The sequence below is a fragment of the Enhydra lutris genome, unplaced genomic scaffold (genome assembly GCF_002288905.1).
Source record: "Enhydra lutris kenyoni isolate GAN:26980312 unplaced genomic scaffold, ASM228890v2 scaffoldscaffold10, whole genome shotgun sequence".
Classification (NCBI taxonomy): Eukaryota; Metazoa; Chordata; class Mammalia; order Carnivora; family Mustelidae; genus Enhydra; species Enhydra lutris.
The window spans coordinates 35,340,412-35,366,493 of record NW_019154094.1 but is presented as its reverse complement, the minus strand read 5'-3'; the positions used below and the strand labels follow the sequence as shown (position 1 = coordinate 35,366,493).

The 26,082-nt window shown below is 38.4% G+C and overlaps 1 pseudogene; it reads left to right on the top strand.

Moving 5' to 3' along the window:
- Positions 1–11,882: 11,882 nt before the first annotated feature.
- On the top strand, positions 11,883–12,864 carry LOC111144301 (annotated as a pseudogene).
- The last annotated feature ends 13,218 nt before the right edge of the window (positions 12,865–26,082 follow it).

Here is a 26,082-nt window from a genome sequence, read left to right as displayed (position 1 = left end):
CAACAAAATATTGGTAACCTGAGTCTAGCAACATATAAAAATGATTATCACCGTAGCCAAATCATGTTTATTCTGTGAATGCAAGGTTGATTTATCTTTTTCTTCTCCTTTACTTATTTCCTTATGTAAATGTTACACCTCTTGTAGTTGTCCCACAGTTCTTGGACACCAGTTTTTTTTTTTTTTTTTCAGTCTTTTTTACCCTTTGCTTTTCAGTTTTGGAAGTTTCTTTTTTCATATTCTCAAGCTGAGAGATTTTTTTAGATGTGTCCACCATTCATTTCTCTTACAGTGTTTTTGATCTCTAGCATTTCTTTTTAAATTCTTTCTTAGAATTTCCATCTCTCTGCTTACATTTTCCATCTATTCTTGTACATTGCCTCCTTTTTCCTTTAAAGCCCTTAGTATTTTGATAACAGTTAAAAAGAAAAAAAACAACAAAAACCCTGGTCTGATAATCTGAACATTCTTGCTGTATCTGGTTCTGGCGCTTTTTCAATATTTTCAAACTGTGCTTTTTGCCTTTTAGTATGCCTTTTAATTTCTTGTTTTTACCCTTTTACAGGGTAAAAGGAACTGTGGTAAGAATGGCTTTAGTAATACGGTGATCATGTCTGGGGTCAGGGGAACTGTTCTACAGTCCTATGATTAGGTCTCAGTGTGTTGTTGAGTGTGAACCTCTCCAGTGCTTCTTAGTTTTCCCCCACCTCAGATGGGACATGATGGCTAGAGGGAACTGGGACTGGTACTTCCCTTTCCTAAGTAGGTTAGGCCCTAGTTAAACCTCAGTAAGTTAGGTTCTGGTAAAATTGTTTCTCCTGAGGGCAAGTTTTTGGCAAGAACAGAAACCTTTGTATTTCAAAATGGTTCCTTTTTCTCTCCTCCTGCCGAAAGCATAAGGGACTTTCCTCCAGTATTCATGGTAAGAACATGGAACTTTTGAAGGTAAAATTCACAAAAATGTGGAGTGCATGATGACTGGGTCGCTCTGGAGTTTTTAGTCTCTCAGATTTGTCTGTATTGAATTTCCAACATATGTCAGTTATTGTTCAGGTTTTCCTATACCATCACTGGTCCTTGCAGACTTTTCCTGTATTTCTGCTCCAGTAAGCCATGATTCTCTGTTTCTACCTCTCTGTCTTTCCAACTTGTGGGGTAGCAATTTGTCCTTTGGCCTAAGAAGACTTTTTGACTTTTCAGGGTTTTTGTTTTTTTTTTTTTTCCCTTCAGCATTTTACTTGTTAGGATAGAGTTGTAACTTTGAAGCTTCTTATACTGCAAGGCTGACTTATCAAATATCGATTTGTGTAGTATTAAGGGAATAAAGGACAGAAACCATATGATTATCTCAACAGATATAAAAAAATGAAAATATACAATATTTATTATAAAATTTCTCAACAAGTTAAGAATAGATGAGAATTTCCTCATGCTGATAAAGGGCTGATATAGTTAATGCTTATATAGTTAATATCATGCTTAATATTAAAAGCTTGAGTGGTTTCTGTCCTTAAGATTTGAAAGGAGACAAGAAGGTCTGTTCTTGGCACTTTTATTCAGCATTGCACTGGAGATTCTACTCAATGCAATAAAGTAAGAATAAGAAATTAAAGACATACATTAGAAGGTAAGAAGTTACATTATTCACAGACAATATGACTTGTATGTAGGAAATCCTAAGGAATCTGTCAAAAAACTGTTAGAATTAATAGTCAGTCTCGGCAAGATAATAAGACAGAAGATCACTATATAAAAATCAATTATTTTTATCTATTAATAATTAACAATCCACAAATAAAATGAAAAAAATAATATTGTTAACTATGGAACCAAAAAGAATAAAATACTTATGCATAAATTTAACAAAAAAGAGTTAAAAACTATGCTGAAAACTACAAAGCATTATGGAGAGAGATTAATGAAGACCTAAATAAGTGAGGAGATATACTATGTTCATGGATTAGATAGAAGACTTAGTTTAGTTAAAATGGCAGTTCTTCTCAAAATTGATCTGTAGATTCAACAGAATCCCTATCAAATTCCTGGCAGTCTTTTTATAGGGATTGGCACATGGATCCTAAAATTTATTTATTTATTTTTAAAAAAGATTTTATTTATTTATTTGACAGAAAGACAGGGAGAGAGCGCAAGCAGGGGGAGCAGCAGGCAGAGGGAGAGGGAGAAGCAGGCTCCTTGCTAAGCAGAGAGCCCACCATGGGGCTTGATCCCAGGACCCTGGAATCATGACCTGAACCAAAGGCAGACGCTTAACTGACTAAGCCACCAGGCATCCCTGGATCCTAAAATTTAAATGGAAATGCAAAGTACCTAGAGTAAACAAAATAATTTTGAAAAGAAGGATGATGTTGGAAGACTTATGATACCCAATTTTCAAACTTACTATAAAGCTATTGTAATCCACACAGTGCTATTGGTATCATAAACTATGGATCATTGAATAGAACAAAGGATCCAGAAATATATTTACTTTTTTTTTTTTAAAGATTTTATTTATTTATTTGACAGACAGAGATCACAAGTAGGCAGAGAAGCAGGCAGAGAGAGAGGAGGAAGCAGGCTCCCCACTGAGCAGAGAGCCTGATGTGGGGCTCGATCCCAGGACCCTGGGATCATGACCTGAGCCGAAAGCAGAGGCTTTAACCTACTGAGCCACCCAGGTGCCCCAGAAATATATTTACTTTATAGTCACTTCATTTTTGACAAACCTGCAAGATAATTTAGTGGAATAAATGAGTTTTTTTCAACAAATGGTGCTGGAAAAATTGGGTGCCTATAAGTAAATTAATAAACCTCAACTGTTACTTTATACCATACACGAAGTTCTGAAATGGATCACAGATCTAAATATCAGAGCTGAAAGTATACTTCTAGAATTAAACAGGGAAGAAAGTATTTGTGATCTTGGATTTCTTGGAAAACAAAAGACATGAATATAAAGGATAAATTAAAATTCTATAAAAGATAGCATTAATAAAATGAAGAGGAAAAGATATGCAAAAAGAATGGGAGAAGATATTTGCAGATTATATATCTGATAAAGGACTTCCAGAGTATTAAAAATACCTTACATCTGAAGACACACAACCCAATCTAAAAAAAAGTAAGATTTTGAATAGATCATCATAAAAGATCTATGGATAGTAAATAAGCACATGAAAAGATGTTCAACAGTTTTAGTCATTAGGGAAATGCAAATTAAAACCCCAATGGGAAACCACTACACACTTACTAGAACATATGTAATCAGAAAAGACTGAGAATATGAAGTGTTATTGGAGTTACAAAGCAACTGGAATTCTCATATCTTGCTGATAGAAATGGAAAATGACACAACTACTTTAAAAAAATTGCCTGCAGTTTCCTAAAAAGGTGAGTATATATGAACTATGTGACCCAGCAATTTATTTTCTAGATACAGTATCTGCCCAAGAGAAATGAAATCATATGTCCACATAAAGACTTCTATCTGAATGTTCATGTTACTTATAACTTATAACGTCTCTAAGTATTTGGAAACAATTCAAATGTCCATCAAATGTGGAATGGATAAACAAAATATCTATACAATGGAATACTACTCAGCAATAAAAAGAAGTCAACTTCTTATATATGCAACAACATGAATTAACTTCAAAAACATGGTAAGTGAAAGAAGCCACACAAACCAAAGAATATATATAGTATGGTTGCATTTATATGAAATTTACAGAGTAGACAAAACTGTAGAAACAAAAAGCAGGTTGCCTAGGGCTGGAAGTATGAGCAGGGATTTATGGCAGATGGACACAAGGGAATTTTTGGAGGTGATGAAAGAGTTCTAATGCTTGAGTCTGATGATGGTTATAGAACTGTATAAACTTATTAATCTGATCTGTATGCTCCAAATGGGTGAATTTTATGGTATTATAAATTATACCATCTATATAGGGGAAATCTCTAAAGAAGTTGTATTATATGCCAGTAGCTTAGAAGGAATCTTTCTTAAATGATTGTTGCTTGTTTCTTCCTTTTAAAGTGAGTGGGGTTTTAATTTTTTAATTTTTTGCTTTTAGAATAGGCTGTTTCCTGGTGGTTCTCAGGGAGGATTATTCCTCAGAGCAGATGTACATTACAGATCATGCCAAGTTTCTTCCTCAGTGGAGACAGTTGCCAACATAGAGTGAGACTCAGCTGGAAGGGGCTGAGTGAGGCTTCTGGGGAGGCTCCCTTCAGGTTTTCCTCTGATTACTCCAGCTGAGCACACAAGAAGAAAGGCAAAGCCACAGGGAAGTGTTTAATTAAAATGTCTACTTTTTGGGGGGCCATTGTCCTCTTCACTTATAGAAGGTTACAGTTGTGGGTTTACAGTTTGTTATTTCCTTGCATGTCCAGCATAGTTGCATGATCATACAATCCCACATTTTAATATTCAGAAACAGTCGGGTAGATTAATAAGCAGGAATATCTAATTACCAATTAGGTTCAGGGAAGGAAAAGTATCTACTTTCAAAATGGGACCATTGGGAACTATTTTGAAGGAGAACTTTCACTACAGATTTCTTTCTGGTGTTGCTCACTTGGACATAACAGGAAAGATCTTGGCCCTGGAGCTTTTCGGTGTCCAACTGTCTGTTACTCCATAGGAGGTGTAACAAGAGACATGAAAGAACCTGACTTGCTAGTTTTATTTCCACTGTTTGTTTAGACCATCACTGCCAATTAATAAGAAACAGGAGAAACATGCCTCTTAGGGAATACAGAGAAAATATTGCTTTGATCTTATCTGCTGCAATTATTGAATATGCTTTCCATTTGACCAGTGGCCCCATCTCTCTTTCCACACAAAAAGCCTAAAACAAACAGAAAGAAAGAAACAAACCTTCAACTTAAACTGGTTTATTCAGAGCCTTTTTGATGTCATGTTTTAATTTAAAGATTATTCTGTTCATTGTAAGATCAGAGGCTTATATTTTCAGGGCAATATGCTTCATATCCATGAATGGATACCCTGTGGATCTCAGTGGGAGTTAAAAGCAGAGATGGTTGCAGAATTGTGCTTTCTCTCCTTTTGTTGCACAGGGCAATTTTGGCACTTTTTACTTGCTTTTCCTGGAGAGTGTAATCTGTGTATATTAAGGTGACTTGTTTGTCATAAATGTTTATTGACTTGTTTGGATAGACAATGGTGTATTTTTTATAGGCATTTCTTAGTTTAGTTGCCAGTACTAGATGTTAAAGATTCTCTCATAAGAGTGGCACGCTCCTCATCAGTTTGGGAGGTAAGTATGTTGTACTTCCTGAATCAAAACATTCTTTCCCAGGGCATCAGGCTGGCTCAGTCAGTAAGCGTCTGCCTTCAGCTCAGGTCATGATCTCAGGGGCCTGGGATTGAGCCCCACGTCGGGCTCCCTGCTTATTGGAAGTCTGCTTCTCCCTTTCCCTATGCTGTTCTCTGTGCTTGTGCTCTCTTGCTCACACACTCTCTACCTTAAATAAGTTATAAAAATCTTTAAAAACAAAACAAAACAAAAACATTTTTCTCCATTTATACTTTTTAAGGATAGGATGTTCCTTTCTCTGTCCCAGGAGTGCTTTTCTGCCTTAAAACCTTTCCTTTCTAGATTTATTACATCTGTCATGCCTTCTTACAAAATAAGATTCTACAAATCTTATCTATCTTTCAGAGCATGGTTTAAAGTTTAATCTTTCATGAAACCCATCTCCATTTTGCTCAGAACACATATCTCTTTTCTAAGCTCCTTAGCCTATATTTTCTTCAAAGAGCTAATTTCCAAACTGTAACAAGCACTGATGGTTGGGTTACCAACCCCTTTCTCTTTGTATATGCTATTCACCTAAGAACAGCCATGTGTATTTAAGTAAAGCCCAATAGAATGTTGAAGTCCGCTGTGTAGTCTCTGATATAGATGTTGAGCTGCCACGTGTTGAGGCTGGTCAACGAGGACAGTGAGTCAAACTGAAAGTAACAAGCCTTTATTTGTTTATTGCGACACTTCAAGCAAGAGGCAAAAAGTGTCCCTGGTTCCCTAGTGTATTCTCCTAGTGTATAGGGATCAGGTGGATGCAGCACAAATGAGGGAAATGTTTTATTGCTGTGGAGTCTGAACTAGAAGGTTCCTCACTTTTTTTTTTTTTTCAAAGATTTTATTTATTTATTTGACAGAGAGCACAAGTAGGCAGAGAGGCAGGCAGGGAGAGAGGAAGAAGCAGGCTCCCTGCTGAGCAGAGAGCCTGATGCAGGGCTCGATCCCAGAAACCCAGGACCACGACCTGAGCCGAAGGCAGAGGCCCCAACACACTGAGCCACCCAGGTGCCCTGGTTCCTCACTTTTTAATGGATCTGAGGGGTCTGGTAGAGGGAGAGGGGAAAAGATAAAAGAGTAGAGTGAGCCAGAATGGAGAAAAAGCTTTACTTAGGGCCTCTATTAATGAAGTCTCTGTGGAGGTGCCTTAGAAGTGCCTTATCAAAGGCCTCTGCTAAGGGGGTCTCTGAATAAAGATGCCTCGGCTAGATATGTGTATGCAGATATGTATCAGCGTGGTAGCCTAGGTGGGTTGGGGTGGAGATTGGGCTGAGTCTCTGGCTGTAACTCTCTTCAGAAAATTGCAGTGCATTGGCTGTGCACCAAGTCTGGAATGGGGAGGGCAGCTTCTAGCTGTGAGGCCCATCAAGCAAAGCCTTGTAATTGCTTGTAGTCAGGCCTGGGTGATTACACATACGATTTTAGTCTAGAGTTGGACTCTTCAATAGGTGCTACCTCTTCTTTTTATTTTCCTTAGGCTGGAATGTGACCTGAACTGCAGCAGCCAACCTGGGTCCATAAGGGAAATATCAAGGGAATTCAGAGGCTCTGGAGCTAACTAAACCAGAACCAACAACTGCATGCCTCTTGACTTCCCTTTAGGCGAGGGAAAACCAGTTACTAATATTTAAGCCACCATAGTCATGTTTTCTTCTTGTAGCCTAAAATATTCCTAATTGATACACCATTTGATCTTGTAGTGTCTTTTACTGTTATATAACTAATTTATTTAAATTATTATATATAGTTCGTGGTACCCAAAGGGACCAATCTCAGCTACTGTACCATTTCCCTTTAATCTTACTGCAATTCAGACCTGGTGGTAAGCATACTTTGAAGCTGCCAGTATTTCTTTTTTGTAACTAAGTCACCAGAGATGAAAAACATAGGATTCTTAGTTTATTTTTTAGTGCTCGTAAAAGAGTGATGTTGGGCAAAAATTCCCAGCATCAACTGCCTTGAAATTGAAGACCTAAGTTGAGTTTTTGGTAATAGTTTCTCATTAAATAAAGCACCGAGTAAAGGCCATTTGCCTTTTGAATATTTAGCACTGCTCTCCATAATGGGCTTAGATCATTGTGTATTTGTTATATCTATTACCCATAAGTAAACAAATGCCTGGAATTATATATAAGGTGATTCCATTAAAAAAATGCGTTCTTTTCCCTCTAAATTATTCCATTTAGAGGTAGGCCTATTTCCTTCTTGATAAATTGCAACTCTAGATTTCTCAGGACAGTGTCTTTTTCAAGAGTATTGGTTTTTAGGCATAGCTCTGGCCTTATTGACCAACATTATAAGAGCTTCATCAGTTTGTGATTAAGTTTCTTGGGAACTTTGAAAATGTTGAATTTATTGACCTCCTGTCAGTGCTTGGCTTAAGTACAGGAATTGGTTTTGGCCTAGATAAAGACTTCTGGCTACTGATACTTGTATGAGACTTGTAACACCACTCTCCAGATTCCAGGTCATTAGAGACAGTTTTTTGACAGACATGTTTCATATTCTCCTCCTTAATATATATCTTAATGACTTGATACAATTCCTAGATGAGCCAAATATGTGCTTCCCTGCTATAGAGAACAGACCTTTGCCTAAATGCTAATGATACAGTTTTATTTCCTCAAATTAATGGTAACATCTATAGAGAGTGGTCCTCAGATCTAATTACTTTACTTTAAATTAGTTATTTCAAAACCCAACCCATCAGTTTTGGAAGAGGTCCTCTAGCATTTAATTGGTCAAAATCTAAAAGCCCTGTATAGAAGGCCAGCTTGTTTGCTTACTACTAGCTTATCCTGAAGGGTTCATCAGTAATTAACACTGTTCGAAATTTAATATCATATGGGCCCTATATTGAAATTATTAATATCTCCTTATATGATTTTTAGGTTGTAGTTATTACAGGCACATTTTGTGGCAGAGAATAATTCTGATAATGATGATAAAAAAGCTAAAATTGATTATTAAACATTCGTTGTGCAAGGCAATGTACCAAGCAGTTATATGCCTTTTCTTTTTAAATTCTCAATACAAACTCATAAAGTAGTAGAACTTTGTAGCCTCTTCTTATTATAAATTGTAGTGAACTCTGGATTGTTATATGAGGGAAATCTTATTCTTATCTGCAAATATTACCTTGGTCCCTCTCCACGTGGCAGTCAGTGGCCTTTTCTCCAGGCTCATGCTTGATGGGTAGGCTTCTTGACTTTATTTTTATTTTGTTTTTTTTTCTTCAAATTTTTATTTAAATTCTAGTTAGCCCAGTGCAATGTTGGTTTCAGCAATAGAGTTCAGTGATTTATCACATTCACTACCTAGTGCTCATCATAACAAGTGCTTTCCTTAATCCCCATCACCCATCTAGCCCCGCCCTGACCCACTTTCCTCTGTCAACGCTCAGTTTGTTCTCTAAGAGTCTCTTGTGGTTTGTCTCTCTCTCTCTTCCCCCACCCCCATATGTTTATCTGTTTTGTTTCTTAAATTCCACATATGAGTGAAAGTATAGGGTGTTTGTCTTTCTGTCACTGACTTCTTTCACTTAGCATCATCCACATCACTACGAATGGCAAGATTTCATTCTTTTGATTCTCTGAGTAGTATTCCATTGTGTATATCTACTACGTCTTCTTTATCTATTCATCAGTTGATGGGCATTTGGGCTCTTTCCATAGTTTGGCTATTGGGGATAGGCTTCTTGACTTTAACAACAAATTATTAAACCTACTTTTTTTTTGATTCACATTGAACACATGATTCTCTCTTTAACTAGTAACTTAGAATTAAATGGACTTGAACTCTTACCATCCCATTCCTTACCCAAAGTTTGGCTGTGAGGAGTAATGTGCATGAAAGAGCACCCAAAGGGCATGTGGCCCTTGACCTCTCTGCTGTACAATATATGACACCCACTAGTTTCGTGTGGTTATTTTAAATTTAAATAAATTAAAAATAAAATAAAATTTAAAAATTCAGTTCCTTAGTCAAAATACCCATATTTTAAGTGCTCAATAGCCACATGTGGCTAGCAACTTTTGTAGTAGACAGTATTAGATACAGAACATTATGATCCTTTTTGAAGTTTAATTGTACAGTGCTGTGATAGACTGTTAATTTCACATATGGACTGCATCTTTTTTTTTTTTAAGATTTTATTTATTTACTTGAGTGAGATACAGTAAGAGAGAGCATGAGAGGAGAAGGTCAGAGGGAGAAGCAGACTCTCCGCGGAGCTGGGAGCCCGATGCAGGCCTCAATTCTGGGACTCTGGGATCATGATCTGGTCCAAAGGCAGTTGCTTAACCATCTGAGCCACCAGATGCCCTGGAGTGCATCTTTAAAAAAAAAAAATTAGTTTCACTGAATTGTACTTTGATGTGTTGACAGTGACCTGTACTAGTAATGTGTTTGGAGTGTTCTTATGTGTCAGATACTGTCTTCAATACCTTTTATGCACTGACTCACTTAATTCCTACAACAATTCCATGAAGTAGGCTTTATTTTTATCTCCATTTTACAGGTAAAGAAATAGAGGCTCATAGACTTGCCTGTGGTCACCCAGATGGTAAACAGTGCAGTTGGGTTATGGGTCCTCTTAAGTGTGGCTTTAAACCTGTGTTCTTAAGGACCATACCATGCTGAGTCTAAAATCCCTATAAAGAGGCCTTGGAATTCATTCTCAGGATATGAGTAGTAATTCTCATCACTTTATATTTGTATCTTTATTTCTCCTGGATATAGCTGTATATTTATTTCATTTCTCTTATTACAATGCTGTGATGTAATTCTGATGCCAACTGCATGGAGTTAGCACAGACTCCACAAGTCAAGGGCACAATTTCCAGAAAACTACCCTCACTTCTGATGCCAGCTACAGTTTTAGGTGTCCCCAGACCACCCAGACTTTTGACCAACTGGTTACAGATTTGGGGATTTCTATGACTGTCTCAGGTCTGATAATTTGCAAGAATGACTTAGAAAATTCACGAGTGTACTATATTTATGATTACAGTTTTATTATAAAGCCTATCAATCAGGACCAGACAAATGATGAGACAATTAGGGTGAGGTCTGGGATGGAAGCAGGAGGTATCACTGTTCACATTGATGTGTTCACCAACAAGGACACTTACCTGAGATATGGTGTTCAGGGTTTTTATTAGAGTTTCTTGACATAAGCATGATTAATTGAATCACTGGCCATGTGTTTGAACTTAATCTTTAGTCCTCCTCTCCTCCCTGGAGTTTAGGTTGGTTCAAAGACTCAACTCTCTGATCCCATGGTTGGTCTTTCCAGTGACTAACCCCCATCCTTAGTTATCTTAATAGTGTAAATCAGGTATGACAAAAGGGATGCATAAATAACAAAGTAACTCCCGTCATTCAGGAAATTTCAAGGATTTTGAGATTATCTTCTGGGAACTAGGATCCAAGATGAGACAAATTCTTTATTATACAACAGTATGTATTTCTTTAAGCTGTCTTAAATCCTTTTTGAAATGAGTGGAGGATTTATTTTTGTGTGTATATGTGTTAAATAAAAATATAAACATTTTATGTATATATTTATAAATATGTATTTTTAATATAGGTACAGGAGGACTACTAACCGTAGTTTTACAGATTTCCAGACATAAAGATTATCTTAGAAATAACTTAGTTCTACACTCTTGCTTTACTGATGAAGACATAAGCCCAGAGAAATGAAACGGCTTGCCTAGTTGCTTAGTGGCAGAGTTGAGACTGGAACTCAGAGTTTTTAATCTTATATTTAAACTCTCTTTGTCTTCTCAATCTCAGGCTCCTCTTCTAACATAGTCATGTCTCTACCACTGCATACTTTCCTCACTACATTACTGCACCTTAGAAACCTCAGGCTGACTTTAGGAGATAACTTTAGAGCAATGGATGAAGCTTGCTTAAATCTGTATTTTTGTATCTCCTGCCTTTGCACATGTGCTGTTCCTTCTGCCTCAGATGTCATTTTCACCTATTGGCCATTTCTTGATTGTTTTTAAATATACAAGCTAAACTTCACATCCTCTGTGAAACCTTCCCTGCCCTCTCCTCTCACAGATTTCATCTCTCCTTTCTCTGTGTTTTCAGATTATTTAGAATATGCCCTTATCTTAGTGGCACTTGTTGTAATTATATTTTAACTCTTTTCCACATGTCAAACCTTAACAGAATTTTTGATTTCACCCTTGTTGCCACCAAACCTTTTCCTCTCTTTGTCTTGCCAGTCCTGATATAGCAGCATCAGTGACTCAGCTGCTTCATCCAAAAATCTAGAAGTCACCTTGATTTCCCTCTTGTTCTCATCTTGCTCATCTAATTAACAGCAAGCCCTTTGGTTCTATAGCCTAAATATATCCCAAAGCTTTTCTTTCTCACCTCCAAACTGGTCTGTCTGCTTTTACTCTTGCTTTCTTTCAATCCATTCTCCATACAGGGGCCACAGTTCTTTCAAAATGCAAAGCATTTTGAAATCTCTGCTCCTCCTCTTTTGAAAGACAGCCATATCTTCTGGTGCAGTGCCAGCCACCTCCCCAAGACACAATGGTGAAGGTCAGAGTAAATGGATTTGACCGTACTGGGCACCTGGTCATCAGGGGTGCTTTTAACTCTGCAAGTGGATATTGTTGCCATCAACAACCCTTTCATTGACCTCAACTACATGGTCTATATGTTCCAGTATGATTCCACCCAGGGCAAATTCTATGGCATAGTCAGGGCTGAGAATGGGAAACCTGTCATTAGTGGGAAGCCCATCTCCATCTTCCAGGAGCAAGATCCCACCAACATCAAATGGGGTGATACTTGTGCTGAGTATGTTGTGGAGTCCACTGGGGTCTTCACCATGATGGAGAAGGCTGGGGCTCACTTGAATGGTGGGGCCAAGAAGGTCATCATCTTTGCCTCTTCTGCTGATGCCCACATGTTTGTGTTGGGCATGAGCCATAAGAGGTATGACAACTCCCTCAAGATTGTCAGCAATGCCTCCTGCACCACCAACTGCTTGGTCCTTCTGGCCAAGGTCATCCATGACAATTTCGGTACTGTGGAGGAACTTGGGACCACTGCCACCTTTCTAGGTGGGACAGTCCCTCTGGAAAATTGTGGTGTGATGCCAAGGGGCTGTGCAGAACATCATCCGTGCTTCTACTGGTGCTGCCAAGGCTGTAAGCAAGGTCATCCCTGAGCTGAATGGGAAACTCAATGGCATGGCCTTCTGTGTCCCCATCCCCAATGTGTCCATCATGAAACTGACCTGCTGCCTAGAGAAAGCTGCCAAATATGATGACATCAAGAAGGTGGTGAGGCAGGCATTGGAGGGCTCCATCAAGGGCATTCTGGACTACACCAAAGAGCAGGTTGTCTCCCGCAACTCTAACACCCCTCTTCCGCTTTTAATGCTGGGGCTGGCATTGCTCTCATTGACCACTTTGTCAAGCTCATTTCCTGGTATGACAATGAATTTGGCTACAGCAAAGGGAGTCCTTGCCCCATCTCATCCCCCAACACAATGAGAATCTCCTGACCGCCACAGTTTCCATTTCAGATCTACTGAATAAGGGGAAGGGTTTGGGGAACCCTACCTTGTCATACCATATATAAAGTATACTGAACATAGCCAGAAAAAAAAAAGAGTAAAACAAATCATGTCAATTCTAGCTGAAAATCCTCCATTAACTTTTCCTTTCAGTGAAATAAAATCCAAACTTATTGTGCCAGGCAAGGACCTACATGAGTTAATTAATTAATTAAGAGGCTTTATTTACAAAAATTTTTTATTAACATATAATGTATTATTTGCCCCAGGGGTACAGGTCTGTGAATCATCAGGCTTACACACTTCACAGCACTCACGATAGCACATACCCTCCTCAATGTCTATAACCCAGCCACCCTATCCCTACACCCCCATAGGCTTTATTTTTTTATAGGAGTTTCAGGTTTATATAAAATTGAGATGGTTCAGAGAGGCCCTTTTACCCACTTCTCCTCCTACCACCCAGTTTCCCCTACTATTAATATTTTGCATTAGTATAATACATTTGTTACAGTTCAACCGATATTGATACATTAAATGAAATCCTTAGATTATATTAGGGTTCAGTGTTTGCCTTATATAGCAATATGGGTTTTGATGTATATGTAATGTCATATACCCACCAGTACAGTATCATACAGATAGTTTTATTGCTCTAAAAATCCTTTTTATCCCTCCCTTTCTCATTTTCCTCCAAAACTCCTGGCAATAAGTAATATTTAAAATTGTTTCTATACAAACCATAAGAGACTCTTAATCTCACAAAACAAACTGAGGGTTACTGGCATGGGGTGTGGAGAGGGTGATTGGGTTATGGACATTGGGGAGGGTATGTGCTATGGTGAGTGCTGTGAAGTGTGTAAACCTGGCGATTCACAGACCTGTACACCTGGGGCAGTTAATACATTATATGTTAATAAAAATAATTAATAAATTAAAAAAACAAAATTGTCTCTATAGTTTTGTCTTTTCCAGGATATCCATAGTTGGAGTCATAGAATATATAGCCTTTGTGTTGTTTATTTTAAATTACTTGTCTGGCCTTACTAGAATGCACTCTCTAGGGTACCAGGAACATTGTCTATTCTGTGTGTTGCTCATTTCTCAGTACCCCAGTGAGACTGAGCACACAGAAGACCCCCAACAGTTAGAAGTTGGTGAGTGAATGAATAACCACCTGTTGTCTGCAGCAGGCTCTGCGTTCTCTGAAGGCCCGCACTGTGTCTTATTATCTGGTGTCCCCAGTGCTTAGCACAGAATGTTGCACAGGGAGGGAAGTCAGTAAAAGTTCATTGAGTAATATTGAATAAAATTTGACCTCCATCATTTATTATCTGTGTGACCTAGGGCAGGTCCCTTACCAACCTCTTTGAACCTCATTTATAATGCTCATTTCTTTGGGTTGTTGTAAGATTAAAGGATGTCACATTGAACACTACATCAAAAGCTAGTGATGTACTATATATTGGTTAATTGAATTTAAATACAAAAATAAAGTAAAAGATAGGAATAAAACTAAAAGAAACTGTAAAAAAAATTAAAGAATTCAGTGATACAGTATTGTATCATTGTATGGGATTGCTATTGCTGTCATTGGTCACTTTTCTGCTAAACATGCCGACAAGGCATTCCTCAGTAATGCCAAAGCTACTCCTTACTAGCCTTCACAGGCCTGGGATGCCTCATATGGTATTTTCAGGAGGCTGAAAGGATGTTATAATAATTCTTTTGCTTCTGTATTGTTTATAGTAATGCAAGCCTGCTTGGTAACTTGGAGCTACCTACAGACACATTGCTAATGCCAACACACAGTTCTTATTTCCCCCGTGCCTCCCTAGTGTTTCCATTAGCCATGTAATGTAGTTTTCTCCAGCTAATGATTAGCAACCAACTGTTACTGTGTTAATGCCTGTGTTCAGTTCATTAAAAAAAAAACACAAGAACCCCCACACAAAAACAACCCCAAACTCCGGATAGGGATTCTTGTTCATAGGCAAAAAAAAAAAAAGGCAGTTTGAGATTATCTCAGTTTGAGGAAAGTCCGATTTTAGACCAGCCAAAGAATAGGGATACGGTGGAGGGCCAGGAAGTGTGGAAGGTGTTATCACTGATCCGGAGTATAGAGGATTAGGGAGAGCGTGGGGAGATAGTGTTAAACCAGGTATGTTTGGATCATTTATTTTTAGTTTTCTTTCCCAGTTTAGTTCTGAGACATCCTGAGTCTTTAATCCAAGCCTCCTGCTCTCTTGTTTCACTGTGTGTATTTTAACCTTTTCCATCACTTGCCTCATCACAACATATGTGTCCTCTCACCTATTCCATTAGCAATCTGTTAAACTGAGACCCTATTTAGTGAGTACTAAATGAGCTAAGCATGAGCTTGTTTAGGTAATGTGTTTGCAGATTTGTCAGGATTCTCTGGGAATATCATTTCTGACCTCAAAATGAGGATAACCGCTACTTTGGATTTGGGACATTTTAAGATACTTATCTTTTCGAAATTTCCCTGAAATCACTTCCCAGAGACATCCACCACCTCTGCCCAGATAGACAAAGTTAGCCTTGAGCTGGACCAGTGGGCAGTTAAATGTGGATGATAATCAGAAAAGTGTAGCAATGTGCCAGTGTGGAGTACTCAGGTTTCCCTCCTCCCAATTTCAGCCCTTCCAAATTAGCTTTCCTGTCTCTGTCCTGAGACCAGGGATGTAGATATAATAAGGATCCCAGCTTATTATATGTGGAGACTATTTCTCATCGATTAATATTTTATTTTTTAAAAGATTTATTTATTTATTTGACAGACAGAGATCACAAGTAGGCAGAGAGGCAGACAGAGAGAGAGGGGGAAGCAGGCTCCCCGCTGACCAGAGAGCCCAATGTAATGCAATGCGGGGCTCAATCCCAGGACCCTGGGATCATGACCTGAGCCGAAGGCAGAGGCTTTAACCCACTGAGCTACCCAGGCACCCCTGGATTAATATTTTAGATTTGATTGTATAAACAATTGGTTTATCCACTTCTCTCATTTTCTTATTTAACAGACTGATTTGACCAAATTGCTCATGTGTCTTGAGTTCATAGAGTATCAGATCAAACCCACTCAATTTTTGCTTTTGCAGATCAAAATGGTGAAATATTAGTAATTTTATATATCCAACATAATAAAAATACCCAATAACAGCTAACATTTTTTTACACGTAACATCTATTAATTGTAGTGTTTATTCAAATTAACATAAGCAAAGCACCTATGGCAGCCCTGGCATAATAGGGTGCTTATCTTTTGCTTTATTCTAAGCACTGTACATGGATGACTCCACTTAATCCTCACAAACACTTTTTGTGTTTTATACCTGAAGAAAATAAAGCTCAGGAAGGTTAAGCAAATTAGCCATGTTGAAATCGCACTAAGAGATGAGCTAGGATCTGATCCTGAGAAGTTTATCTTTCAGCCTGCTCTCTTACCCGTTATGTACATAGTCCCACCCACCATACACATCCTTCTCTTTGGAGACATATTCCTAAGCAAACAAGAAAATCCTATTTAAATCAGCATAGTTGATAATTCTAGCCGTTCACATGTTTCTACAGTTACCTATGCTTGTATAAACACTTATTCTTCTCTTTCCTTAGTAACCTTTTATCATAAAGTTATGCTTTAACTTACTATTGAAACATTTATTACAATTAATCTATCAGTTTGTAATCATTATAATCATTATTGCAGTTATTAACTGTGGCACCTCTTGTTATTATTGTTGTTTTTGGATCTAAATATTGACTTTGAACTGCTACATTTCTCACTATTATTAACTTTGGAGGGAACTTCAATATGCACTCCTCCAGTTTATAGAAGGGAAACATTTCTGTCTGCTAGACCCAAGGCTTAGAACATTTGAAGACTTTCAGCAGTCTTCAATTGAGCACAGAAGATATGGAAGCTTTTATGGCAGTTACTGGGCTGGAGTAGGGTAATGTATCTTGCATTAAGTAATTCGCCAGCATCTTTAGTTGTTGTTAGGTTCAAAGAAACAATGAAAAGTAAAAGAAGCCTGTCATCACCTCCTGCAGCTGAAAATCATTATTCACTCATTACTGGTTATTTAGAGTGCGCATGTGAACATTGTGAACACATAAAAGTCTGTCTTTATATTAGGATGGGGTTATATTTGAGGTTCAGATGATCTCTTTGAAGCTTCAGTTATGAATTGTTCAGTAAGCAAGGACTGTGCCTTCTGAAGTTTGCATACAACATGATTTCTCTAGGGAAACTCATAAAAGGAACATGATATATAAAACTCCTAACTCCTTGCTTCATGAGACTGACTGCTTCTTAGCTCTGTCTCCTAACAAAATTTTACCAACAAAATTATCTTGTATATGATACAAGATGACCATACCTTATTTTAAATCAGAAGAGTTTGCAGAGCATTTCTAATATTTTTTAAAGCATATGGAAAAATGTCTAGTATACTTTAAACCAGGGAAGACAACTTTTTTGGCAAATACCTAGGAAGGTGGAATTGGATTTAATGAAGCTCTGAGTCTGAGATCACAGACCATTAAAGTTGAAGTGACCTTCAAAAATATTTTGAAACCATGTCTTTCCCTCAGTGTAAGAATCTGCTTTTTTCCCTTTTTCTTTTAAGATTTTATTTATCAGAGAGAGAGAGGGAGAGAGGGGGAGAGCAAAGAAGGAGAGTGAGAGGGAGAAGCAGATTCCGCACTGAGCAGAGAGCCCATTTTGGTTGAGGGGCTCTATCCCAAGACACTGAGATCTGCTGAAGGCAGATGCTTAACCAACTGAGCCATCAGGTGCCCCATTTTTTTTTTTTTTTAGAATTTCTTTTTGCTTTTTAAAGATTTTATTGATTGATTGTTTGATTTGACACACAGAGAGAGTGCTCATGCTTGTGCGCATTGGGAGAACAAGCAGGGGGAGTGGCAGGTAGAGGGAGAGAGTGAGAAGCAGACTCCCTGCAGAGCAGAGAGCCCAATACAGGTCTCTGTTCCAGGACCCTGGGCTCATGACTTGAGCTGAAGGCAGATGCTTAACTGACTGAGCCACCCAGGCTCCCCTATCTTTTTTCTTTAATGCCTTTTTGATGGGGTTATTTACTACTTATAATGTAGCCAATGACATTGTGGACCAAGTCCCTACACTTTGTTTTAATTAATGAGAATCCTATTTCTCTTTAACATCTTCTCATTGGTCTTGGATATTCAGAGTTATATAGGCAAGCTTAAAGAGAATAGGAAAATTGTACTGATACTGATTTTCAGTGTGTACACTGATTTTTCCTTGCATCTTTTTTTGTCTTTAACACGATGAGGACTTTAGATGCAGATTCTGCCAAAGAACTGAGCCTGTAACTCTTTTCCCTCTAATTAGTTAACTCTCAAACTAAATTAGGTCTGAATCAGCAATCTGCAATAAATTCATTAAGATTATTATCTGGTGAGTACTATCAATTTTACTGCTGTCCCTGAATTATTAGTCTCCTATTTGTTTACATTACAAATTCAGTAGGAGTAATTGTGTAATAAGAAAGTGATACTGTCACTTTAAATAAACTGCTCAGCAACTAAAACATCAGGACTATAATTAAAAGCATCACTCACAGCTTTCATTTTAATACATAAAGGAGAAGGACATGATTAGATTTTAATGAACTTTCTTTTGTTTTAACTATATTATTATTATTTTTAAAATCTGGATGTGGTGATTTCAAAACACCACTAAATGTTACTAAGCGTCCTTAATTTCATATGCTGAGGATGTCTTAAATTTAACTGTCTTTGCCTCTGATATCATGATTTCAATTTTTAATCTGTTCTTAGATATAAGCACAATTCCTTCTAGTACCCAGGTTGGAGCAATTCTCCAAAGTAGTTTAGATAAATTCCCAGGCCGGTAAATTCCCTTATTCCCAGTTGATCAATGGCAAAAAGTGTAAGGTCACACACTAAGACCCAAGCAAATGCCCCCTTGTGCACCACAGCCCTTAGTCCAACATAAGCCCTTTGGTTGAGTTTGCTTGAGGATAACCGGAGGAGTGTTTGGGGGCTTATAACCTGGGTTGAGGGTCTCAGTTGCTGAGTTACCTTCTTTGAGTCTCAGTTTCCTCTTATGTAAAATGGGAAAAATAAAATCTACCTGTAGGGTTGTTGTGAGAGGTGTCTCAGATTAAGGAGCTGAGCCTATTTTGTTAAGTATAGAGTGTGGTGCTGATGTTGACTAAGATTACTCTCTATTTGTGCAATTCAAAGTGTCTGGAACTATACCTGAAGTCCCAAAACAGCCTTCCCATTGTTCTGCCCCATGCTTGAAATTTGGACAACAAAAATCATTCCTTTGAAATGAATTATGATTTCTCAGTGTGCCATATGTAAATCATATCAGGCGATTTTTAGCACTTGAAGACTCCTGGACATGACCCTTGCTGGTCTACAGAATGAGTGTTTCTGGGGAATGCACTTCAGGGAACCTGAGATAGAGCAGGAAAAGTAAAAAAAAAAGAAACTGGTTGGGGGGTGGGGATGGGCATAGTTGGGGAGAGCAAGGCTGGGAGTTACTAAAAGAAAGATCCCTGAATAGCTTGTATGTAGAGGGCCAGTGTCCAGTCTAGAGGCCAAGCAGCATTAAGGAGTTTCAAAGAGAAACCCTCTCTATGTAGGAAAGAGTGTAAAAGCAAGAATGAATTTGAGAGTGGGAGCAAGAGCAAGCAAGCTGGAAAGAGAATATGAACCTGAGTGTTTGGCAGAGTTGGGGAGGTTACATGGCAGAACAAAGCCCACTGAATTTATTTTAGCTCCTTGAGACCCTTAAAATTCTCTTATGGTTTAATGGAAGCATATCTCTGAAGTCCCAGATTTTACTCTCTAAACTCTGTTTTCTCTTTATCTTATGGCAAAGGGGGGGAGAAAAAGGGGGAAAATTATATAATTAGATTTTCAACACTCCATTAGTGGGCATTACTTGAAAATTGGACTTAATGATGTTTAAATAACTGATTAATGGTGCCCTGTAAGTACCAATAGAATAACCTAGGGGCCTTAAAGCATTTAAGAATAGGCATAATCTTTTATTTTTGAAAGAAAAAAAATGGCAATTCATTTTAGATTCCAAATTAATGTACATGTGTCCTATCCACCATGCTCAGCTATATCTTGTGTCATTATTTATACCTGTTTTAACTGAAACTTACAGAGTTTGAAGAGTTAGACTCTTGCAGGTGAATCTCTAGGGTAACCTTTAATATTTTCAGGGCACAGGGCAACAATACAAATGATTTTGCACTTGGTATATGTATCTAAATATTTAAAAGTTGTAAATCTGGCTCACAAACTATTAAATAAGGTAAGTTTCATCCTCCTACATTAACCAATTAATATTATAATGACTTGGAAGGCCAGGGTGTGGACTTCTCAGAATTTGGTGCCAGCATGTGGTAGCAAAGATAGCCAGTCAGCAGCCTGTACACCCTCCCACCCGCCCACATCCATCCATGTATGTGGATATTTCAACCTGCGTGGTTAAGTTCAGTTCTCAGTCTCTGCAGGCAGCAGCCTCTGGAAACTGGCTCAGTGCCCGTTGAACAGAGAATTCTGATGTCCTCGATGCTTGGATTCAGGTCCAAGGCTAGGCTCATGGATTTGGTCTTGGGAACTCTCTAAAGTATGGGTGCCATGACAGAGGCTCCTTTTGCTTGGACATAAGGAAGTTACTGGGAATCTTGCAAAATCGTGGTTATAAAACTGGAAGGAAACTTGGAGATCATTTGATCCAAGGCCTTCATTTTGCAAATGAAGCAGCTGAGATGCAGAGAGGTTATGTGACTAGTCCAGGTCATAGCCCTACTTAAGGGAAGAATTGAGACTAGAGCTCAGATCTTCTTTCATCCATTCCTCTCTGTCCAACCTTTTTATACAGGGTGAAATCCCCAAATAGGTATAATTTCTATTACCTCTTCAGTTTGAAAATGACATTAAGGCCATCTTTTAAATAACCATCTTCCCCAGGGTAACTAGTGACTTAGACTGAGAGCCTTGGAGGTAGTGAGTCCATCCTGGTATTGTAGTAACCAGGAAGGAGGAAGGCAGGGGAGCTGGGGAGATGGGGTCTCCCTTAAGCAAATGCTGTAATGTACAACAAAGCTAAGGAAAAAAACTGAATGAGCTAAAAACTGTTTTTTTTTTTTTTAATTTTTTTTTTACCAGAATAAGTCATAGGACCACACGTGGTAGCACAATATGACACGCTCTTGATGACACCCCAGTCTTTTATTCCATTCTCTGTGTAAAAAGAAATTCCTATGACAACCTCTGGAATGGAGAGCAGTTACATAAAATACATTTTCACCCTTTTTTACTTGATTCTCCAACCTCCAAGGCTAACTGAATGTATTATTATTATTATTATTATTATTATTATTTTGTTAGGAACTTATGAGTTTGTTTTTCACTGAATACTCAAAGGGAAGTGTATTTTGGTAGCAGAATTCTTACCAATTACACAGGGGACCCACATCTAATTTCCAGACTACCATACTCTAATTCTAGCTAATATTAGCTAGTTATCTAACTTTGGGTTAATCATAGTTCCTCACTAGAAGACTGAGGGAGTTTGGCTAGATATCTTAGAGATTAGGAAAGGGGATTCTGAAACCCACTGTTGCTCTATGACCTCAGGCATGTCACTTAACTTCTCTGAACCTCACTTTCTCATCTGCAAAATAGAGCTAATAGTGCCTATCCTACAGAACTGTTAGGAGGTTAAATGAATTATATAAGGAAGGTGCTTGGAAGGATGCCTGGGATTTGATAAAGTTCACTTTTATAATTGGCCGTAGTTTTGAGTGTATACCTAGAAAACACACATGTAAATACTACAAACATCACAAACTACAGATGGCCAAAGTCAGCCTTATCATATTTTTTTCAAAACCCACTTCTTCCCTTGTGTTTTTATTGTTGACACTGGCACTACAATTTACTCAGTTTTCCCAAGTCAGAATTCTGGGGATCATCTTAAAAAACTCTTCTTTTCCTTGTACCTTAAGTCTAATCAATCACTCAGTATTGTGAACTGAGTTTTTCAATAATTCAAATCAAGTCAAGATTTAGATTTAAGTACTTTCTTTTTTTTTTTTTTTTTACTTTTTAGAGAGAGCAAGTGCATGTGCAGTGGGCGTGGGGGAGTGGCAGAGGGAGAGAGAGAATCTTAAGCAGGCTCCACACCCAGCATGGAGCCCAACATAGGGCTTGATCTCACAACCCTGAGATCATGACCTGAGCTGAAATCAAGAGTCGAACGCTTAACCAACAGAGCCACCCAGATGCCCCTGGATTTAAGTACTTTTTATTCTTTCCCCTTTCTTGCATTACGACTATCCTATCTAAAGTCTGTTTCTGGGATGCTGGGTGGCTCAGTCGGTTAAGCATCTGCCTTCAGTTCAGGTCCTTGATCCCAGGTTGCTGGGATTGAGTCCCACATGGGGATCCTTGCTTGGCGGGGAGCTTGTTTCTCCCTCTGCCTGCTGCTCCTCCTGCTTGTGTGCTCTCTCTCTCTCTCTCTCTCTCTGTCTCTGACAAATAAGTGAATGAAATCTTAAAAAAAAAAAAAAAAGAAGTCTTTTTCTCACAGAAACCTTTAGCTTGTCTCCCTGCCTCCATTTTGCCACATTGAGCCCATCGCAGTGCCTTTGACATGATCTTTCTAAAAACATGCATTTGATAACATCACTCCTCTAGTTAAAGGTGCTTACGAGAGTAAAGTGTGTTTTCCTCAGCCTGGTGCAAAAGGAGGTCATGGTCTGACCATAGTCATGTTTCCCACTACACCCTCTGCACCTCATGTTTCTGAAATACAGAAGAACTTGCTTACTCTTAAACTTACCTACTGCTTTCTCTCACCTCTGAACATGTTCTTCCCTGAGTATAACATACTCTTCCCATTCCATAGCTCCATGTCCTTTCTACCTGACAAGTACCTCTAACTGGAATGCTGGTCATTCTTTTTAACAATTTTTTTTTATTTTAAAAATAAATAAATTTATTTATTTATTATAACCAATTTGTATCATTTTATTTTTTTAACATCTTAATTTTATTTTTTCAGTATTCCAAGATTCATTGTTTATGCACCACACCCAGTGCTTCATGCAATATGAGCCCTCCTTAATACCCAATACCAGGCTCACCCATCCCCCCATCCACCTCCCCTCCAAAACCCTGTTTTTTTCTCAGAGTCCACAGTCTCTCATGCTTTGTCTCCCCCTCCAATTTCCCTCAATTCACTTTTCCTTTCCTTCTCCTAATGTCCTCTGTGTTATTCCTTATGCTTTACAAGTAAGTGAAATCATATGGTAACTGACTTTCTCTGCTTGACTTATTTCACTCAGCATAATCTCCTCCAGTCCCATCCATGTTGATATAAAAGTTGGTATTCATCCTTGCTGATGGCTGTGTAATATTCCATTGTATATATGGACCACATCTTCTTTATCCATTAGTCTGTTGAAAGGGATCTTGACTCTTTAAGACTCAGTTCAAGTGTGGAGTCTTCTTTGATGTAGGCAGACTTGGGTTCTGCCTCTTTGTGTTTCCTTGCTCCAGATGCTCCAGAACATACCATCTATATTCATATTCTTCTAAGACAAGGCGAATAAACAGTTGATTAACTTATTTTGACATAATTGTCTGGTCTAATTTAGATGAAATCATGTGGCCTGAATTATTCAGGTGATTTTTGGATTTGTTTGTTTCCTATAGATACATTTGTGACACTCAAGCCCAGCCATCACTTAGCCGACACCTCAAAGTGAATTAACTCTTCACTTTAAGTTCTATTTCCTGTTCTGTGTACTTACTTCATACAGACTCCTGTGTGCTGACCAGCACTTTGACAAATGCACGAAGAGGGGATATCGCTGGATATTAGAGAATCCTGGAATAGATTTCAGAGCATCTGCAAATAACCCTTGCAGCTGATGGTGGCAAAATCCTTAGTAGTTGGCAAATGGTGGTGGGGAGGGGCGAGTCCCATGGAGTAAGGTGTTCATTCAGCAATACTTGAAAATAGATATCCTTTCTCTTTAAGGATGTTTGAATAATTCCTTTTGCTAAAGTGTGAAACTGGAAGTTAAGATTTGTTTTTTCATGTTAGGACTGAGTACACTTCATGACAGAGCCTCAGCAGTTTTTCCCTGATATTAGCACAGAGTTCGGGTGGATGGCATAGAACACTATGTTATCATATCTGTCAAATTTCTTTTTTATTTTCTCTTTTGCATAAACGTTGAGGTGTAGTTCATGCACCAGTGTCTGACCTAATCTGCTTCTGGGTTTATCTTTCCTACAAACCATGAAGAAAAAGCTGCTCTTCTCCATTTTATGTATGGTGTGAAGAGTGAACTGAAGTTTATATTTTTTTGCTTATGGATATTGAAATGTTCCAACACCATTTGTTGAAAAGGCAATCTTTTTTTCCACTGTGTTACCTTTTCATCTTTGCAAAAATCAGTTGAATGTATATGTGATGGCTTCATTCTAGACTATTCTGTTCCATTAATCTGGTAGTCTATCATTATGACAGTACCACACACTGTATAGTAGATTTGAAATCAGGTAGTGTAAGTTGCCCAACTGTGTTCTTCTTTTTCAAACTCAAACACAGTTTTTTAACCAACTATTCTTCCTCTCTGCTCTCCTTAAATCACTCTTACTAGGTGCATCTGTTCAGAATAAACTTAAAGAATGGTTCTCAGAGTGTGGTCATTGGAACTTGCTAGAAAGGCAAATGATCAGACCCTATCCCAGATATTTTAAGTTAGAAAATCTAGGGAACTCAGGAATCCAAGTTTTAACAAGGCCTTCAGGCGATTCTGATACCTGCTGAAGTTTAAGAACCTCTAATATACAACACTCTACTTTAGAGTTCAGCAAACTTTTTCTTTAAAGAGGTATTTAGTAAATATATTAGGCCTTGCAGGCCATATGTTCTCGCTACAACAACTCAGTTCTACTGTTGCAGCACGAAAGCAGCCATAGATAATATGTAGTAAGTGAGCATAGCTGTGTTCTAATACAACTTTATTTACAAAGATGGGTTGTGGGCAGATTTGGTCTGGAGGCCACAGTTTGCTAACCTCTGCTGGAGTCTGTTCTCACTTATCCCACATCCGAAACTTCAGCATTTGTCCCATTCCTCTTGAAAATCTGTATTCTCCTTCATTTTAGTCCTCTTTATTTTAAAGCCCCTTCAGGAAGACTCTCTAAGTGAAGCTATGTTAAGTAATTCTGTCATCAGGGCTTTCTCAGTGCTGAGGTCAGATATTTCGCCTCTTTCCAGTGAGCAGTTAATGGTTTTATATGTCTACTTTTGATTTTGAAAACAAGAAGTTTGTCATTTAGCCTCACTTTTGAGCATGCCACTTGCATGAGCCCTACATGTTGGCCATATTCTATGGGAGTTTTTCTTTCTTTCTTTTTTTTTTTTTTTAAAGATTTTATTTATTTATTTGACACAGAGTGATCACAAGTAGGCAGTGAGGCAGGCAGAGGGAGGAAGGAAAGCAGGCTCCCTGCTGAGCAGAGAGCCCAATGTGGGGCTCGATCCCAGGACCCTGAGATCATGACCTCAGCTGAAGGCAGAGGCTTTAACCCACTGAGCCACCCAGGGCCCCCTCTGTGGGAGCTTTTAATTCTTTGCAAATCACCAGCCCCCAAAAGGGTTTTGTAATGATGATGGTATTAGTTTGCTAGGGCTGCTCTAATGTATGTACCCAAAGCTGGATGGCTTAAAACCACAGAAACTTGCCTCACGGTTATGAAGGCTGGAAGTCCCAAATGTCTGCAGGGTCATGCTTTCTTTGATGGCTGCAGGGGACAGTCCTTTGTTCCTTCTTCTAAGCTTCTGGTATTTTTCGGCAGTCCTTAGTGTTCCTTGAACTATAGACACATCACTCTGGTCACATGACCCCTTCTTCCTATGTGTCTTCACATTGTCTTTCCCCTGAGTGTCTGTCTTTGTGTCCAAATTTCCCCTTTTTATAAAGATAGAATCCATCATATTGGATTAAGACCCCACCCTGATGTCATTTTAACTTGATCATCTACAAATTTCTATTTCCAAATAAATTCCCATTCACAGGTACTGAGAATTTAGTATCTTTTGGGGGAATACAGTTCAACCCCTAGCAATGA